Source organism: Cnephaeus nilssonii (assembly GCF_951640355.1).
Source record: "Cnephaeus nilssonii genome assembly, chromosome: 8".
Lineage (NCBI taxonomy): Eukaryota > Metazoa > Chordata > Mammalia > Chiroptera > Vespertilionidae > Cnephaeus > Cnephaeus nilssonii.
The window spans coordinates 4,403,590-4,423,380 of record NC_137079.1 but is presented as its reverse complement, the minus strand read 5'-3'; positions in this window follow the sequence as shown (position 1 = coordinate 4,423,380).

Genomic DNA, 19,791 nt, shown 5'->3' with positions numbered 1-19,791 from the left:
TAACTTCTCCTCAGTTTGTAGCTTTATGCATAGTTTATTATAGGGGTGTCCACTTTCCTCTTTAATTCTGGTATCATGAAGATTGATACACAAAGATTACTGTTTTTAGGAACAAGGAAGAATTCAGTTCCTTGTTGGGACAACTTCATACTTACACAGAATTGAAAACATCAGACTCCCTTTGTGAGAAGAAAGTATCCTATCTAATAAAGAGGGAATATGCAAATTGACCATCACACCATTACAAAGATGGTGGCGCCCATAGCCACAAGGTGGCAGCACCCTGTCCCCGCAGCCCCGCCAGAGTCCCCCAGTCCTTTCAGCCCTGCTAGGGGGCAACAGGCACACCCTCAGCCCCCCAGACACCCAGGATGGGCCCAAGGCATAGGCAAGCCTCGGATGGCGGCTGCCCAGCTGCCCAGGGCCACCCAAGGCTCAGGTAACCAGGGCCAGCTGAGGCTTGTGCTGCCGGCAGTGGCAGCAGCAGAGGTGTGATAGGGACATCACCTTCCGCTTATCGCCGGGTCGCCTCCCACCCCTGAGGGCTCCCAGACTGTGATAGGGGGCAGGCCGGATTGAGGGACCCCCCTCCAGTGCATGAATTTTCATGCACCGGGCCTCTAGTGCATTATAAAATAACGTAAAATTTGGATAATTGCTTAAATTATCTGCATAGATCATAAAAATAATTCAGGGGTGCCCTGGCCTGTTTGGCTCAGTTGGTTGAGCATCACCCAATGTGCCAAATATCCCTGCTTTGATTCTGGTTGGGGCACATGTCTGGGTTGCAGACTTGATCCCCAGTAGGGGGTGTGCAGGAGGCAGCTGATCCATGTTTCACTTTCTCTCCTTCTCCCTTCCTCTCTCTCTAAAGAACAAAACAAAAATAAATAAATGAAAACATTTTAAAAACTGTTGCATAGCATTACATATAATAGATGTATCATATTTGAAATACCTATGCTCATCTTTCAAAAAAGAAAAAAGAAGTCAGGTGTTTGTTCGTTCTTCTTTAGAGATGCAAACCTTTCGAATGAAAATGCATTCCAGTGGTATACCTCCATTTTCCTCAGCCAGGAGAGCTGGGAATGTGTCTGTACTTACCAACCTACACACAGGAAGGGCCTGTGGTGTTGAAGTTACTCAGCACGGGTGTGCCAAATGGAGGACACTTCTGGCCAATGGAATTGTTTTGCAAAGAATCGATATCAGTTTCTCTTCTGATTGTCCAACGCCATTCTGTATCATTGGAGAGGTAACCATATAGCTCACTCTGTTGGAGACTATTGTTTGAGTTTTACACAGTTAGGTGGCTTATTAGTTCTTCTATGACTACATAACACATTTCCACAAATTTAGCAACTTAAACCAATAGCTATTTATTGTAGTTCCTTGTTTTATAGGTCAGCATTTTTGTAAGGGATGGATCACTGCTCAGATTCTAAGACAGGTGTTGGCCTGCTGCATTCTCCCTTGGTCTCAAGGTCCTCTTCCAAACATACTCAGAGTGTGGCTGGAAGAATTCAGTTCCTTCTTGGCCATTGACTGAGGGAGGGATGGGTCACTCTCAGGTCTCCGATGGTATTTTCGGGTCTTTGCCTTGTGGCTTATCCATGGTCCAGTGAACAATACAGAATGTCTGGTATTTCCAATCTCGTAGAACCCAGGTCCCAGCTGGGTCAGTCACTGAGGGTAATCTCCACCTTAGAGTCACTGTGTCAGACCATGTAACCAGAATCACCCATTGCTGGTAAAGACATTTCTGTTCCATGAGCTTTTCCAAATAGAGTAGGAAATTTCACAGTCAGAAGTCATGTTTTCTGACATAGAAATAAAAATACACCACTTTAGAAATAGTGATAAAAAATATAATGTCTTAATGTATTTCCAATCTCAAATTTTTTAAATCTCCATATGAGTTTATTGCGTTGACAAGTTTCAGTGTTACCCCTGACACCTTATCACGTAAAGATGTGTGTAAGTATACTCTTTATTCTTTTTCAAATGTATGTGTCTGATCCAAGATCACCCTCTTAGTGATTGACAGCATCCCCACGTATCAATGAGAATGCTGAACTGTATATCATAAACGTACATACGCACTGCCCACCAAATAAGACAGCATTCGTGCACAAACCATAAGAATCTTGCTTACCCTTCGAACACTTGTGAATATCTTATTGTAAAATGACACAAATCATCTCTTCTCTGAATATAAGCTGCAACATTTCTTCATCTTACCTCCACCTGTTATCAAAGGCAGAATATGTGTCACAATTAAAATGTAAATTTCATGGTAACAGAGGGGAGAATATCCACTCTGCAGTGATGCATCGCCAATTGGAAACAATGTCAAGCAGCATAATTTCCAAACCATGATTGCAAAATTATATTATTGAAGTCTAGGAGCAAGTGGGATATGGTTTCTTTAACGTGGATGGGAATTATAATTGTAAATGTTAATTTATCCCCAAACTGATTTGAGAATTTGCAAGTGAAACTCAGAGCTGTTTAGGGAAATTGACAGTGCAATATTGTCATTTACATATTTTTGTCGTTAGCGTGAGGAATATAGAGATATCTTGACAGTTTCGATATGCTGCAATGTAACATGGGGACGCTGATGGAAAGCGGGAGGGAATTGTCTGTCTTCTATACCTTCATCAGAGCATTGTTTTAAATCATCTATTCTTGCCAACTGCCAGTTCTGCATCCCTAATGCTTTAAAAAAAAAAGGCACATTATATTGTCTTTAAATATCAGCCACCTTATGTGATTGTGGTCTTTAAATATTCCCTTTTCTTGAGTCATATCGGCCCTTTGGTTAACATTTTACATTTTGATATAGCTTTATTCTGGCATTTACCATAGTTCATAAATTGTGCAGGTATCAAAACAATAACTTCCCGGAGGCTTTTTCCCCCTTTTTCTTCTTTTTAAGAGCCTGGGTATTGTTAACATCAACAGGAGAAAAAGTGGAGGGGAAGCAAAAGTAGAGTGTGGTTTTGTTCTTCCTAGGTACCTGGCAGTGGTGCCCTTAATTTGCCACCTTAATAAAGCAGAAATGGCAGCGCTTTTCCAAAAGGGGGAAATGGGCTTTTGAATAGTGCGTAGGCCAAACTGGCAATATTGTTAATCACAAATCCCACTTAAACAGCATGATCTCCGATAAGTGTATCAGAGTATGGTACTTCTGAATTATTGTCTAAGCTCTCAGTAGCCTACTGTAGGGAGAGCAGATGGTTTGCGTTTATGTCTTTTGTGCTTCTCAGTTATTGATGTGGATTATATGAGAGGATAATTGGCAGGGTTTTGCACATAATTGATATAAAATGCTACTTAGGCTCTTCTCTGATTGGTCCAGTTTCTAGGACATCTGGGACAACAATCTCTTGGATTACACATGGACGAGATATAACTTTCAATCATCTGTATGCTAGCAGCAAACGGCCATAATGCTTTATAATTTTCCTGTGCATTTGAAAAATTAAAATGCGTGTACTCTTAGGAAAATTGCTTGATTCAGAACTAAGAAACCACTAATTAAAAAAAATCTGTCTTTTTCCTTTATTTTTCCCTATACAGGGTAGCAGGAAAATAGGTAGAAGTGCAAATCCAGTTTTAAGGCTAAGAAAGGAGAGTAGACCATTTTAAAGCATGTTTGTGGTCCTCTTACATTCCTCCATAGACACCTTTTTCCAACACAGGCTATTGTGATGATTTCACATCTGTCATAATCGGTCTGGTGACTTGAAAAACACTGGAAGAACTTTGAATAATGGTAATCTTCATAACACCCACCAGAATCTACACTGCAGGACCTACTGAAGTAGGTGGAATGTGCCCTAGCCGGTTTGGCTCAGTGGATAGAGCCTCAGCTCATGGACTGAAGGGCCCCGGGTTTGATTCCGGTCAAAAGCATGTACCTTGGTTGCAGTCTCAATCCCCAGTAGGTGGTGTGCAGGAGATAGCTGATAGATGTTTCTCTCTCATTTATATTTCTTTTTTAAAAAATATATTTTTTATTACTTTCCGAGAGGAAGGAGAGGGAGAGAGAGATAGAAACATCAATGATGAGAGAGAATCACCGATCAGCTGCCTCCTGCACACCCCCTACTGGGGATTGAGCCCGCAACCGAGGCATGTGCCCTGACCGGGAATTAAATGGGTAATCTCCTGGTTTCTGGATCGATGCTCAACCACTGAACTACACCCGACTGGGCTCATCGATATTTCTAACTCTCTATCCCTCTCCTTCCCGCTCTGTGAAAATCAATACAAAATATTTTTTAAAATACATATATAAATAGGTGGAATGTGTCTCTGATTATCTCATCTTTTCTATAATACTTCTTATTCCTCTCATACTCCGCCTGAGGCTTTCTATAGATGACACATTGGTATCTCCCTAGCTTACAGATTCCAAAATTCTATATGGCACCCAACTGGAATTTTCGCCTCTCTCATTTTTCTTCCCATTTTTAAAAACCAGGTTAAATTTAGTAGTCGTAAATGAATAGGGAAGGTGTTGACCACAAACAGGAAATTGACAGATGTTAGATGTGCAGATTTAAGGAAGGTCAAATACACACACAGAAACACATACATATGCACACACATGCACGCACACCACAGATAGATAAATAGATAAATGGTGGATATCTTGATCCCAATGACAAAATTTCTTTAAAAAGTATGTTTGGTTATGTTTGAGAGGGCAGAGATAAATTCAGAAGAGTAAGAAAAGTCCATGTAGCCCTAACTGGTTTGGCTCAGTGGATAGAGCATCGGCCTGCGGACTGAAGGGTCCCAGGTTTGATTCCGGTCAAGGGCACGTACCTTGGTTGCGGGCACATTCCCAGTAGGGGGTGTGCAGGAGGCAGCTGATCGATGTCTCTCTCTCATCGATGTTTCTAACTCTCTATCCCTCTCTCTTCCTCTCTGTAAAAAATCAATAGAAAAAAAAAAGAAAAGTCCATGTATGTTCACTGAACAGGTGTGCTGTGCTTCCTTAACTTTCGTGCACTGTGATGGCTATGATAGTGTAGGTCAACTATAGTCATTTTTTAAAAGTGCCTTACAATGATGCCATTATAGATAATACTGGGGAAATGTGGTGCATAGGTGCTCTAACTACGTGTATTTATAGCGTCATATCAACTATAATAAAAATGCGATGATTATAAGTCTGTCATTTAGGGGGAAACCACAAAGTTTTGCTCCTGTAGCTGTGCTAACAAAATGTATATTCATTACTTGTATTCTCTCTGCATATACTTTTCCACCTCTCCCTAAAATATATTTAATTACTCTATCTTTCCTTCCACGCTCAATTTTTATTTTCCCTACATGCTTCCCTGTGGCCAAGCTTGTTTAACCAAGCTAACCCCAATTCAAAAATCATAGTATCCACAAGTAGCACGCTATTTGTCTCCCTCCTTTAGGTTTCAAAGTTCTCTTAAGAATATGACGTGTTCTCTATCCACTCACTGTTTTACCATTCATAGCTCTTCTACCACTTACAGTTTAATTCCTGCCAGAATCTCTGCAATGTAATATTCTTAATGTCTACCATTCAACCAAAAATCTTGAGGCATACAAAGAAATGGAAAAAAAAAAAAAGATCTAAGTCTAGAAAAAAAGGAAGTCAGTAGAAACCAAGCAACTCAGGTGATGGTTTTAGCAGGAGAGCTCTCTCACACGCGGAGTAATAACAACATATGCTTCTCACTCTTGCGCACATTTCTACTGAGCACGTTTCCACCAAGGGGGCATCCAGTGAGTCTTGCTTTAGCGTCTTCCCCAGAAATTAGAAAATGAAGCAGCGAGGACCCTGGGAGGCAGTCACACATGCCCCCTTCCTTCTGGGCAAACTCTCCCTTGTCCAGAAATCAGCAACACGACCAAGTATGACTACAGAGAGGCTGGGGGATGTACCTCATTTGTGTCCAGAAGGAACAGAAAAGCCTGTTGAGCATCTCTCTAATTCCTTCCAGGTTCTCCGACTTCTCCTCTGGCTCCTTCTCTTTCATTAATTCTAAACTAAAAGTTTTCCTTAATTCATGTGTTAAGCCTTTGTCTCATCTCCTTTTACACTCTTTTTCAGAAGGATCAGCCCGGTCTGTGTCTTTAAATGGCATGCGCATATGGACAATATGCATATTTTTTTATATACACATTCGATAATATTAAACAGACCAGAGAAATAGAAAGTACCATAACTTCCACATTCAATAGGAAATAATTCAATCAACAATTCACGTAAGCATGTGCAGGTAACTTAGAATTTGCATGCATGGATGGGCAAGACTTCTTCCCAAACTGAAATACCTCTGTTCTCTCATGTTTAATTCTGAGATCTGTCTGACCTTTTCTTTAACTGTGTGATCCACTTCCCAACCTAGAAATCCCTCTTGCAACTCTCGCTCAGTGTGTTCAAAACTGGATCCAACCCTTCCACAAATTGGTTCCCTGCCCTTTGCTACTTATACAGGATAATGTCAAATTCCTCTAATTCAAACGGAAAAATATGGACTTAGATGCACTCCCCTTTTCTTCCCCTTTGTTGGGCTAAAATTATAGTCATTATAATGTCAAATTTAACTTAACTCGATATTTTTTACTTTGCAAATTTCAGAGAACCATTGTTTGTGATTCACTTGCAAAAATTTAGAATCCTGGATTTATTTGTGAAATCTCAAGTGTATGTACACACACAAACACACACACACACACACACACACGATTGTGATGTATATGATTGTAATTCATATAACATACTTTAGAATGGGGTTTTAGTTGATTACAAATTAGTTATAACTGAAGGATGCTGCATGATTACTAATTTAAAATATATTATCATTCTTAAAGAAGCTGATAGTTACATTGAACACTGTACTCCTTCTATAGTATGGAAAGGGGTGTTTACTGTCTGAAGTAGGGCCAGAACAGGGTTACCAGAGGCTGAAGAGCTGGAACATAGAGTAACAGGAGGAGCAACAGAACTGGTGCATGTTATTTAATATGGCAAATAGAAGACTTGGGTATTTGTGTAGTTCTCTTCAAATAGCTAAGAGTTGTGCTTTTCTGAGTGAATGCTTTTATTATTGATCCCAGAAACCATAGCTGGAATCCACAGGTATGAAATACCAGGAAGTTACTTAAGGCTGTCCTAAGAAGTAATTTTCCGACAGAGCCTTTTCTAAATGGAATGGCAGCATTACGGATCTTCATCCATGGCTGAGATTGTTTCTGGTCCGTAGAATGAATTAGACTATTTCACCTTAAAAACCCCCTGTAAACTAATACTTTTGTACTTATATGCACCTGTATTAATTTAAGAATAAATTACATAAAGACCTACTTGAAAGTGAATGAAAATTATCATTTTGCCCCAGTGAGTAGGACACCAGGAACTCCCACTTCCACGTGCCGAGAAGGCAGCTCTCTCCGCATGGGAGAGGGCCCGAGCACTTGGTGTGTACCAGGGACATCCAGGACATTGACAGTGAGAGCCATGTGCCTCCTGGCCTTTCTGTCAGTGACGGCCACAGAGACCAGGTGGTCCCAGGAGATGATAATGGAGCTGGAAACTCCTGTCGCCTAGTGATGTGATATCTCCTTGTAATGTCTGCACAACTCATTACTCACACGTTTGTTTTAATTCAATGAAATGAAGCCTCGGTGTGCAGGTTTCTGAAGTCTGCCGCCAGGTACAGTCATGTCCCAGCCCCTTCCGCTCACTCCCCCAGAACAACTTCCAGGCTTCAGGCTCCATTCAGGGTAGGTGCCCTACACAGGTGGACCAGTTGTGATCACTTACACCACATGTTTACTGTACCTTTTCTAGGTTTACATATGTGTAGATATAAAGTACTTGCCATAGTGTTACAGTTGTCTACAGTATTCAGTACCGTAACATGTAGTCAGGGAGCAATCGGCTAGCCCAGTGGTCAGCAAACTCATTAGTCAACAGAGCCAAATATCAACAGGACAACGATTGAAATTTATTTTGAGAGCCACATTTTTTAAACTTAAACTTCTTCTAACGCCACTTCTTCAAAATAGACTCACCCAGGCCATGGTATTTTGTGGAAGAGCCACACTCAAGGGGCCAAAGAGCCGCATATGGCTTACGAGCCGTGGTTTGCCGACCACTGGGCTAGCCCACCCAGCCTCGATGTGTGAGAGGCTGTGCCAGCTAGGTGTGTGCAAGCACCTGAATGATGTTCGCACAATGACAAAAACAGCCAGATGATGCATTTCCTTCAGTGGCTCATGACTGTAGTCTAGTTCTCAGTAGAACATCAAGCAGTAATGGGCAACTACTACATAAACCCCAAAGAAGAGAGTTTGCATTGCAATCTCAGCCTCTGTTTTACTTTCTCAAACTGCTTTTTATCAGATATAGTGTCTGTACTATGAGATTCACATATTTTAAGTGTACAATACCTCTCCTTTCCCGTGTCCTTATCTTAGTCCTGTGATAAGCTGACTAAAAGATTGTTATTGTCTCCAATAAATTCCTCACTTTAAGTTAGACCCAGACTCTTCCACTCCCCAAAGCCCTCCCTTCCTGCCTTCTACCTTTCAAGCTTCCCCTTTCTTCCCTTTGCTTTCGAGTGTCACAGAGGAAGCCAGTGGCCGCGGGCACTGTGGCAGGGTGCTGGAGGGCCGGCCGTGTGCTAGACAGAAAGCTGAAAGCAGCCCTGAAATCAAAGGGGAGCGTGGAACCAAGAGGAAGTAAGATTAAGTTTGTAAACTAGAGTTTGAGGTACAACCTGGTCTTTCCCTGCAGCCGCTCACCTTCTGAGAATGTCAATAATTTTATCATGATGCAGCCTAAATGCTTGATCTGTGCACCAAATGGACTATTCTGACTGCTCATACCAGGGTCCATTTCTCTCTCAGATGATGCAGTCAAACACTGCCTTGTTCACAACTCAAGCCTGTCTGTACACAGCTCACTGTCATCATTTCTGTGGTAGATGATCAACTCCATTTGACTGGGAACTGTCTCTCTTATGTGGAGCTATATCTCCAGTCCTTAACAGAAAGACTGCCAAGCACAGAGGCTCAGTGGCTAGCTGTGGGACAAATGAATAAATAAATGCATAAAGAACAGGGCCTCTGGCAAATCCTGAGAGCTGACGGGATGTGCAAGGACAGGAACACCCAGGAGGGACAATCCTGACGTAAGTGAAGTTTGCGGGTTGGGTGGGTGTGGAGTGAGTTCCTCAGCTGGCACTGTTGTCGCGGGCTGGGTTTTGTGCGCAGCATGGAGCACGGCTTGTAGAAAAGCTTTGTTCCCAAGGACAGAGCACAGCGTATTCATTCAGAGAACGTTCGCTGAGTGGTCATGATGTGCTGGGCACTGCGCCACGGGCACGGGCATTGCACAGAACAGGATGCAGAGACCCGGGCACGAAGACAGTGAGAATCAAGACAAGAAATTAAAACCAGGATTAGAAATGTCGATAAAACAAAGCACACGTGTAGTATTTGAGAAGCTAGAGTGTTTATAAGAGTGCCTGGACCTCAATAATTACATATTCAATGACCATAAAATGATAGAGGAAGGGGGGCATAATGCAGAATTTCCAAAGAAGAACATTGGAACTTAGCTCTAAATGGAAGGGGGAGAAATACAAACAGAAAAAAAAAAAAAAATCAGAGAAGTCAAGTTCAAAGGTACGGACATAGAAAATAGCTCAGTATATGTACTTAAAGTCCAGAAAGAAGACCAAGATGGTTACACTGGGGGGGGGGGGGGGGGGGGGGGGAGGGATGAAAGGGGGAAGGGATAGTCCAGGTATGCATTTCCAAGAGAGAAAACACCGATTAGCAGTAAGCAGGGTGGAGAGTAATTTGTATACATTTTCACAAAGGGATCTGTGGCTGCGCTGACTAATGGACTGTAGAGCAGAGAAGATTGGAAAGTATAAAATCCAGATTGGAGGCTACGGCAGTTTGGGTCAATAACAGATCATATATGCGATGTTTATATGACAATGTTATAATGGAGCTAAAAAGTGGATATCACCTAGTGATGTTATAGGGGTCATAGGGTCGTATTGAAACGGGACACTTGTGTGTTTGTGGTGATGCTGGTGTATGCAAACCTTCCACATTGCCTGTTGTATGAGTGTTGCACACACAGTTATGTACCTCACATAATATTTGATAATGATAATAAATGACTCCATAGCTGGTTTATGTATTCACTCTACTCTCCTTTTTATAGTTATTTTAGAGTATACTCTTTCTACTTATAAAGAAGAAATGTTTGCTGTAAACAGTGAGGTATATTACGCAGCCACAGCCTCATATATATCTCGTTTACCACATTTCTGGATTGCACCAGTGTCTCTTGTGCTTGATTTAATCTTGCGATTTGTGCAGTAATGTGCTGTGTGGTTTACAGTCTCAGAGCAGGAGGCTAAACCATACAGCCTGGGCGTGCAATAGGTTGTACCATCTAGTGTGTAAGTGCACTCTACGATCTCACAGCTACGAAGACGCCTAATGATGCATTTCACAGAGTGCATCCCCAAGGGTACGTGGCACCTGACTGCAGATATTTGCTATAAAGAGTCTGTCTAATCATTCAGAAAAGTGCAATAGTTATTCAGGAACAAGACTGCATAAAAGATGATTATGACTTTCACAAATTTTATAGAGAAGGTAAAAAATAAGCAAGCCATAGTAGTTGGAGCAGAACTCATGAAAAGTCTATAAAATTGATGAAGCTGTTTGTACAAAGCACACTGTACAGACTACAAGCCTGTACAGCATGTTACCCTACACACTCAGGAAGAAGTGCTGTAGAATGACACTTTTTATACAAAACCATAGCGATGCTTACAGGAGCTCATTACAACTATTCACTTCAAACACATTCTGGAAAGGTAGACTTCTCCCCAATTCTAGGAAATAAATTTCATATCTATCTATCATCATCTACCTATTGATATGGAAGTTTTGGACTGGATCCCAGATTCATTGTCCACCAGAGTTAAAGAATGAATCCACAGACCAATGATGGTATAGCAAAGGCGGAGATTTATTGAAGAACAAGTACAGACTCCCACGTGGGGAGGGAGAAAGGGTCCCACTGACTTCCTGTTTCTGTGGTTTATAAAAGCTGCAGTTCCTGTGTCCTGATATCCCCTCTGATTGGTCAATATTCCCTTTCGAATTGGTTACTATAGTAACTCCGAGGCCCTCCTCCCTCATTGTCCTCCCCTTCCTTCTGGGTTTTCTTCCCCCTCCTTTATTTTGTAAATAGAGACCTCAGTGCTACTCCCAGTTCCCTTGTCTCATGTAGATGTAGCTGTTGCCTCTCCCTGGTGTTATGGAAATGTACCTATTGCTGCTTCCTTGTCTTATGGAGATGTGCCTTCTCCTAGTCTGTAGCTCTGTGTTTTTATTCATAGACCCCCAATTCTAAAATTCCCTGAGCCTGCCTATATTCCCCTAAAATTCCCGTTTCACTATCATCTATCTACTACCTTCTATCTATCTATCTATCTATCTATCTATCTATCTATCTATCTATCTATCCATCATCTATGTAGAGAAAAGAAGGAAACACTTTTAAACAGAATTGAATGGCAGCACTTCCCAATAGGTACAGAACTGTTGCAGTCAGGAGACATGTCCTAAGAAATCAAGAATGATACATAGGATTCATTTTCAAAGCTCAAAGCCCATGTGTCCCCCATTTCCTCTCCCCCTTATCTTATTGGTTGGGGCCACTTTTGATTTCTCTTTAGCTCCCCCAGTTGTGTTGGCAGAGAAGGCCTTATCTGTGGCCCTCCCAGCTCCTCAGGTCAGGGCTACTTTGGGCCTCACTTAGGGTCACTTTCATTGCTCAGGCCCGAGATACCCCTGTCTGTCTTTGGTTGATGGTTGTCTTAATGGCACAGGCCAGATATATTTCTATTTGCCTGTGGCATTTCTTTATCCTATGTATAAGTAAGATAAACACCCTGGGGTCTTCAAGTCTCCATTATGTATTCCTTCCCCCCATAGACCCCACCTATCCCTCTGGCTCCCTAAACCTGCCTAATTAAGCTAGCTAGCTAACCCTTTCAAATGTCTTCATACTTTCTTTGGGAAGAAAATTTGATAATTAGCACAAAAAAATATACTGTAGTTTATATTTCAATTGGGAGGCAGTACATGTTAAACACTTTTTTCTGTGTACTTGACTCCACAGTGTGGGGCCACTCATTTTAAACACTGAATGTTTTGTTTTGTTTTGTTTTTTATTAAATTTTATTGGGGTGACATTGGTCAACATGAATGTATAGGTTTCACATGTGGATTTCTAAGTTACAAAATTTATATATAGAACCACACCAAAGTCAAATCTTCTCCTGACACCTTATATTAGAACCCCTTGTCCCTCGACGCCCTCCCTCTGGCAATCACCACATTGCTGTTAGTGTTCATAAGTTTCAGTTTTATATCCCACACTAGAGGCCCAGGGAGGGGTGTCCCTCAGCCCAGCCTGCACCCTCTCAGTCTGGGACCCCTCGAGGGATGTCCGACTGCCCATTTAGGCCCGATCCCACCGAGCAGTCGGACATCCCTCTCACAATTCAGGACTGCTGGCTCCCAACCACTCTCCTGACTGCCTTTTCTGATTGCCCCTAACTGCTTCTGCCTGTCAGCCTGATCACCCAATAACCACTCCCCTGCCAGCCTGACTGACACCTAACTGCTCCCCTGGCGGCCTGATTGCCACTAACAGCCCTCCCCTGCTAGCCTGGTCACCTCTAAATGCACTCCCTTGCCAGCCTGGTCGCCCCTAACTGCCCTCCCCTGAAGGCCTGGTCACCCCCAACTGTCCTCCCCTGCAGGGCTGGTCCCACCAACTGCCCTCCCCTGCAGGCCTGGTTCCCCCCAACTGCTCTCTCCTGCAGGGCTATCCCCCCCCCCCCCAACTGCCCTGCCCTGCAGGCCTGGGTCCCAACCAACTGTCCTTCCCAGTAGGCCTGGTTTCTCCCAACTGCCCTCCTCTGCCAGCCTGGTAACCCCTAACTGCCTTCCCTTGCTGGCCTGATTGCCCACAGCTGCACTCCCCTGCTGGTCTGGTCACCACCAACTGCCCTCCCTTTCAGGCTTGGGCCCCCCCAACTGCCCTCTTCTGCAGAGATGGCCCCCCCAACTGCCCTCCACTGCAGGCCTGTTCCCCCGCCCCGAACTGCCCTCCACTGCAGGCCTATTCCCCCACCCCGAACTGCCCTCTCCTGCTGACCTGGTCTCCCCCAACTTCCCTCCTCTGTTGGCCCAGTCACCCCCAACTTCCCTCCACTGCAGGCCTGGTCCACTACAACTGCTCTCCCCTGCAGGCCTGGCCTCCCCCCAGCTGCCCTCCCCTGCAGTCTTGGTCTCCCCCAACTTCCCTCCTCTGCCAGCCCAGTCATCCATAATTGCCCTTCCTGCTTGCCTGATCACCCACAACTGCCCTCCCCTGCAGGCCTTGTTCTGCCCAACTGCCCTCTCCTGCAGGCCTGGTCCCCCCCAACTGACCTCCCCTGCAGGCCTGGTCCCACCCAACTGCCCTTCCTTTCAGGCCTGGGTCCCCCACAACTGCCCTCCTCTGCCAACCTGGTTACCCCTAACTTCCCACCACCGCCCTCCGCTGCAGGCCATCTTGTGGCGGCCATCTTGTGTCCACATGGAGGCAGCCATCTTTGACCACATTGGGGTGGCCACCTTGTGTCTTGGTGTGACGGTTAATGTGCATATTACGCTTTTATTAGATAGGATATGAATGAAATCATATGGTTCTTAGCTTTTTATGTCTAACTTATTTCACTTCGTGGGTTTAACTGTGATTATTGCATCTGTTGCTATAAGAATCGTCCCCTTTACTAAGGAGAGAAACCTGAACTATGTGGTTTTAACTGACAGAGACCTTGAAATCAACAATCACAATATGTCGGAAAGAAATCCTGACTGAATGGGGCTTCATAGAGTTAGTTTCTGTTACAGAATGTATGGCACTTCATACTTTAGCATTATTTTAGTATTTAACTTCAATACATTGTCCTGTTTACTGCCTTAATGCTGACACATGCATTTCATTGAGGTCATACATGGAATATGCTCTGATTTCTGCTGGTTATGTTCAAAATGCGTTGGCTGACTATAGGAAAACCTATGTTTTCATTAAAAAATAAACATATTAATAATGAAAATCACACAATAGCCAAGAATAGATAGCTGCTCCTAAGACTATTGAGTTTATCTTCTATATTTTGTACTTTGTTTCTTTACAAAGTCATAATTATAGTACATACAATAAACATTCTTTTCTCAATTTTCATTCCATCCTGTATTTTACAAATCATGAAATGCTTTTAGTTCCTAACTTTATTATTCCCTATTCACTAGATGTATCAAAATTTATGTAACTATTTTTATATTTTAGAACAATAAACATGCTTTGTGTTTTTAAGTTATAAGGAATGTATTTGAGTATAATTTAAAACATCATAGCTGATTATTTCTTTAATAAATAGTTCTAGAACTTTCTAGAACTGAATTATATGAGCATTTAAAAATATTTTCTTAGGTGTATTAAAATTGCCTTCAGAAAAGGATGTGCATATGGCACATTCAGATTATTATAGTAATAATAATAATTATTACTATAATTACTATAAAAACCTCGCTCCACCCTGAACAGTATTTGGTATTGTAATAATAAATTGTTTTCTAATTTGATAGGAGCAGATGGTATCCCTTTTTGCATTAATTTGATTATCTTTTATTTCAGGTTAGGCTAAACTTTATTTTTTAAATTATCTGTTAATCAGTTATTTGCCAATTTGGTGAACCTGAAACCGCCTTTTCTTCATTGTTCTATTGGAATATTATTTATCATATTATTTATGCACAGGGGCTATTTTGATATAAATGGTAAACTTGAGCTTATCATCTTTGCCAGTCATTGTTCTATCTTTCTGACATACAGACTTTCGCTATACAGGAGTTGTCTGATTGTTTATTTCTTTCCTTTCCCCAATATTTGGGTCTTCTCCCCCAACTGAGAACAAGTTATTATTATCCTCTGTTTTTACTCTGGTCATTTTATAACAATGTTGTTTACCTTGACTACTTTAACCTATCTGGGAAATAGTTTAGTTTAGTCTTTGAGGTAAATTGCTCCTTTTTAGTTGTCCCATTGCATACTGAGCAAACATTGCTGTATAAAAATTTTTTAAAAAGCAAAAAACAACCAGGAGTGAGTCCAGGAAAGCAATGCAGACAGTGACAAAGTACCGTAACTGTCGCATACATGTATGACACAACTTCAAAGTAGAGGTTGAGGAACTCACTTAAGTAACTTGAGAGAATCAAGTTTGAATGGATACTGATAAGCCGAAGAGCAAAGAAGCTGAGCCCAAATACTGTTCTGGTTCTGGTACAGTTGGTTCTCACAGGTACAGGTTAGCAATTCTGAAACTACGCTTTATGTATCCCAGGGTTAATCCAATCAGTACATAGACTGTAAGTGATGGACGCCAGGCTCCTCAGGTTATTTGTACCTTCAGGAGAGGAGGCTAGAATGAACCATGCGGTGCCGGATCAGAGTTGGCAATTTCCTCAGGAACTCGGTGGAGGTCTGGGTTGGTAGACTCACATAGTTCTCCTAGCTCTGTCTGTGGAGAGAGCGCTCCTAACAGCAGCAGCATTAGCCAGTGCCAACATCTTGGTTTCTAAATATTGTTCTCCACTCAATGGAACCAGGGCTGCTTGGGGAAGTGGCTGATTTTCAGACCTGGATGGAGATTAGACAATAGGATCCTGGATCTTGCACTCCAGGGTAAGGGTATTGGGCACCACCTCTGGTGTGGGGCAGCCAGGAGCTGTGGTACCTCTGTAAATTACCGTATTTTCCAGTGTATAAGACGACTTTTTAACCCAGGAAAATCTTCTATACGCCCAGTCGTCTTATACACCGGAAAATAATGTATTTGGATTTGTCTTTCACTTATTCATGTAAGTATAGAGTTGTAGATATTTATATTAACATAGTGCTACCATCCTGTGGATGCTCACGTTCGTTCAGATTTGCACATTTGGAGCCCTTTCATCTTGACTGCTGTGTTCTGATCGCGGCAGGAGCAAGAAAACAGTTGGGTTTGAGGGCCCGGGAACACTGCTCCAGGGGTTTCTTCTCCACGGGGAAGCATGCCACCACAGTCCAGGGGATTGCTCTTTTGTAGAAAATGATTCCAGAAATAACACTTCAGTGAAAAAATAAAATAAAACACCAAAAGATACTTTATAAATGATTTTGAATCTACATTAATTCTAGTTGGTCTTCACATTTAATTTGTGAAAATTAGAGCAAACATGCCTGACATTTTACTGTGGCATGTGTTGTAGATTCTTTGAAGTACGGCACGCAAATGAAATCTGTTAATAATGGAAATTTCACCAGGAGGAAAACGATGAACATCTGCTCTGATGTAAGAAGCTTGTACTCTAATCAGAATAACTTCACCTCTTAAGTAATTCATGGAAGGATACAAGCTTAGAATAAGTGTTCATTGGTAAAACTCCAAATTTCATAAAATCCGCTTTATTTCATTTTAAACAGTGCATTGGAAGTCTTAAATATAACAATGCCTAGAAAATAACCGCGGCTGCTGATGGTACCACATATAGTGTCTATGAAACAAAATTTCCAATAAAAATTTATTCCTCTCCACATTACTGGAGTTTGTAATATATTTAGGAATGATAAACGCTAATTACCCTGCATGGTGCTTTGACTAAAGCATGCGTTTTTGACAAACATCCCCAATTATTCTCCTTGGGTGAAATATCTGTTTAATTTGCTATCCAAAAATAGATAATATGTTATTTAAAATTGTATTTCAAAGTATGCATATGATAATTAGACTTTTATTTTGTTAATTGTGAAATATACTACATATAGTATGGTCCACTTCTGGTTGATAAGCAGTGCGATAAATTATTAGAAGCAGCATTGAGACAATCATTATAGTCAAGAAGTGCTATCTTGCCACTATCTCAGAAGCCCTCAGAATAACCCTTCCAATTACCTCCACCCCTTTAACCCATAGGGAGCCCCTTTGGTGATGTCTAGGGTAATCGCACCCTATTTTGGGGGAATGGGTACCACCTAAATACATGCACATCATAATATCACAGGGTACGGGTTTGCTGTTAGTGGACCACATTTACCTGAAATCATCCGATGGGATTGTTTTCCTGGTTGCTCTCGCCCAGCATTATAGTGTTTCAGTTTATTCACATTGTTGTGTATAACTCTAGATTTTTCCCATTGATGTATAGTATTCATTTGTATATACATGTAAAGTAGGATGGAATGGCATGACATGGCATGGATTGGAAAAGGAGGAAGAAAGGGCAGGGAAGGGAAGGGTAGAGAAGGGTAGTTGTTTCCGTGTACAGTTTTATCAGCAGTTAGAAGTCTACACTGTTCTATATCTCTGTCAATTGCTGATAGAATATTTTGCCCTATGTTATTTTTTATAATAACATCGTTATTGTGTGAGTCATTCTAGTGAATTATTGAAAGTAGGAGGGTCACCCTTGCTGGTTTGGCTCAGTGGATAGAGTGTCGGCCTGCAGACCAAAGGGTCACAGGTCTGATTCCAGTCAAGGGCACATGCCTGGGTTGCAGGCTCCACCCAACATGCAGAAGGCAGCCAGTCAGTGATTCCTTCTCATCAGTGATGTTTCTATCTCTCTCTTTCTCTCCCTTCCTCTCTGCAATCAATAAAAATATATTTAAAAAAGAAAGAAAGTAGGAGGGTCATAGAAATCCCTAAATTATAACCAATTGTACAATGACCTAGAAACACTCAGATACAGCTAGGGCCTAACATGAGTGTTCTCCTTGGAAACTGTGCCCTTTAATTTGTACTCTGGTTCCTTAGTGACAGAATTGCATTGCAGCAACCTCCTCCCTCTCCCCCGCTGTGGGATTTAACAGGATAGTGGGCCCTAATGATTGGCCAGCAGTCTTAGGATCTGAACAATATGAATACTTTTGTCTTCTATCCCCCACAGACTTTGCTTGTTGATTTGCAAAGAGTGTGCTACGGGTTTCTCATAGCTGAGAACTTCCCCCCTGCCGTGAGGCCTCCGTCCCAGCCTGGGTCAGTGTTCCCCACTTCTGACTTGTCCCCATGTCATGCTTGCTGACCCCCAGGGAGGCTCCCATCCCAGCCTGGATCAGTGTTCCCCATGTCTGATTGTCCCCAGGGCATGCTTACTGACAAGCAGTCTGATTGGTGTGTAGGCTTAAAACTTCTCAGTAGCTCCCATGATTTCAGGAAATGTTGAACTCCCTGTGATAGGACATAAAGACCCTTTGTAATGTGGACTCTGCTTATTTTTCCTGACTTGTCTTTCTCTAGTCCCTCAAACCACAGATCTGCTGCACTGAACCTAAGTTCCTCAAATGACCTGCCCCCTCTCTTGTCAAGATAGGTGGTTTTATCTGCACGAAATGTTCTCTACTCATCTGTTTCTCTGGATAGGAATGCACAACATAACTGGTAAATACTCTCATTTTAATTTTTAGATGGGTAAGTAGAGAGGTGATTATGCTCAATAACTGCCTGAGGGTTGTGGGTTTCATAAAACCTGTACAATTAGGGAGTGAACCAGAGACTGACTTCCTGTAAGTTTCCATTTAAGTTTCCATTTTCTGTGAACCTGTAGTTCAAGAATACACCCACTTAGTGAATAAATTCCTGAAATTTGAAAAACTATGAGGCGAATTACAGAGTTTTCTGAAAAATCTTATAGGTGTGATTGGAATAAAACTTGTAAGCAAGAAAAAAATATCTGCGAGTATGACTCAGTCTGCGCTACTCATGGGCTGTTATTCAGGTGTGTGTGTGTGTGTGTCCGTGTGCACACGTAATCATGTGTGTACGTGTGAAGAGTCTTGTAAATGTCCTCCAGATGGTATTGCGGGTAGAGGGATGCGCTGCCTATTTTTCTTCGCATTAAAGCCCGGGGTGTCCCTGTGGCTATGCAGAGGAAAGCATCCCTGTGGCTGTGTGAAGTTTCAAAGCTTTCTTCTTGTTTTGTAAAAGTTTCTTTTAGCATGGCAACATTCAGAGATGAATCCGAAAGCAAAATAACTTTTAAGCTTGCAGTTCTACTCTGAAGATTACTTTCTTTGGTAAAAAGAATCTCAAATAGAGTCTGAAGACTGGTCTCCATGGGCACATTTCATGATCTGAAAGCCTTTCCCCCTCACCCCCCACTTCTTAGAAAGACTATTTAGAAACCTAAATAACTAACATTAGGGAAAGATAAAAAGAGCCCAGCAACTTTGCAAAGTTGGAAAAGTATATTACATTGTCTGCTTCCCACCGACAACTCGCCTATGATCAAAACCACCTTATTGTGTCAATGGCAATTTCTCTGTGCATACAACAAATGTTTCAACACATGAGTTTCTCCTGCCAATTTCATACTTCTGTTAGGCGTTCTCATTCTATATTTGTTCTGCATGTTCTCTTTTTCTTTACTGAACTGGACACCTCCTGTGCATCCCTTAAGGTCCTGTGGGTCTCTCTGACCTGCCTCTTACCTCAGCCGTCTCATGGAGTCCAGTCAACTTTGCACATTTTCCATCCTGTGGCATCTCCTGTGGCATGCTCCTAGCCCTATCTGTTGATGTGGGAAGTTACAGAAACCCACTCTGAGTCCCTGCATGCGTAACCCACAGATGGAGGTGAGTGAGAGATGGGATGCACA